At 35.4% G+C, this 1,598-nt stretch overlaps 1 pseudogene; it reads right to left on the reverse strand.

Moving 5' to 3' along the window:
- LOC149244064 (ADP/ATP translocase ER-ANT1 pseudogene) lies at positions 1-686 on the reverse strand (annotated as a pseudogene).
- Between the last annotated feature and the right edge of the window lie 912 nt (positions 687-1,598).

Here is a 1,598-nt window from a genome sequence, read left to right on the forward strand (position 1 = left end):
CTAGTGGTTGTATTCATTGGGGAGGGTAACCACTGATTGGAAGAAGTTAGATATGGCTAGCATGAAACTAACAAGAAAATTTCCTGGGATCCAACAAGAATCACAGGTTTCATTGTGTCATAAATTCCAAAATATAGCCCTCTATATACAGTGATGCCTATAATTGAAACACTAAAGCCCCTGTATAGGCCTACAATACCATCACTGGAAATGGTCTTCTTGTAGACATCCAACAATCCTCTGTATTGGCGCTGACTACCTTCTTGAATGTTCTGTGCATCTGTACCAAGTCGTGTGCGTGCATAGTCCAAATGATATAAAAAAAGAGATGTGGTTGCACCAGTAGCACTGCCAGAAGCTATATTCCCTGCAAGCCACTTCATGTAGCCATCTTTCTCCTTTGAGTACCCAAGAAAAGTCTGGAAGTAGTCCTTAAATGCAAAATTGAAGGCCTGGGTGGGAAAGTAGCGAATCGCATTAGCCCCATTGCCTCTCCAGAAAGATAGAGGACCCTCCTCTCACATTACTCAGGCAAAGAAATGCCCAATCCCACTATAGGGGTAGGCAAGGTGACCCCTCTTGAGCAATTCACCCTGGTACTGCATCAACAACTTCACTCTTTCAATAGGTGTTGCAACTGTCTTTGACACCACAACTTCCAGGCCTCCCATCAAGAAGCTTGCTGCAAATCTCTCTGAGGGCAAAGATTAAGGTGACCCCAAGGGCCCATTACCATCTCTGTTCTCCTCCTTCTTCATGAGAGAGATTAAGGGCCTGCAGTCTACAATGAATTTGTAACTACAGTCTACAACAAATTTGTAACTATTTTCTCATGATGGGACGGTTGCATCTTTTTGAATCGTCTAACATATAATCATAGGGTTGACAATGATGACAGGTGGGCAATAGGGGGTTTGATTTCAAAGAGAAACTCCTTACGATTTAATTAATAATTATATTTCTGATTATTTAAAAGTTAAATTAGAACAAGTGTAATATGCAATATTGTTCTTTATATCTGTTTTTTTGTAAAAATTAATTGATAGCTACCTTAGATAAAATTAAATGGTTATAGAGTTCAAAGTCTCCAAAACCATCTACATATAAAGTATGTCACATAGTAATCATAAATATCAATTTAAGGTAGCCTTGGATTTATAACTTTTCTTACAGTTAAATTGTTATACATTAATTACACAAAAAATTCCATAGGGTAATCATAAACCCTAGTTTAAGGTAAATTTAGAATTTATAACTTTCCTAATTAATGTTGAATAAAACAAGCATATGAAATTTTTTGATTCATTGACTAAGACTTAGATTAATTTAATTTTTTTTAGAGTTAACGACCTCCAAAACTATGTAAAAGTGGAAGTCTATTCACATTACCTTATATATATTATGAAAAAATGAAGTTGAATACTGTGAAGTTTGGACTAGATGGTACAATATGTTTTCAAAAAATACACATTCGTATTTCTTCCTATGGTTGTCACATAAATGTATATAGTGGTTGGTATGGAAAAGAAACCTCTGATATTTTAAAGCCAGTGGAAAAGGGGCCTATAATATTTTAAATTCAAAAGAATAAAAATGAT

The sequence above is a fragment of the Pinus tabuliformis genome, chromosome 8 (genome assembly GCF_031772625.1).
Source record: "Pinus tabuliformis cultivar Carrire ecotype Pingquan chromosome 8, CPIR1, whole genome shotgun sequence".
Taxonomy (NCBI): domain Eukaryota; kingdom Viridiplantae; phylum Streptophyta; class Pinopsida; order Pinales; family Pinaceae; genus Pinus; species Pinus tabuliformis.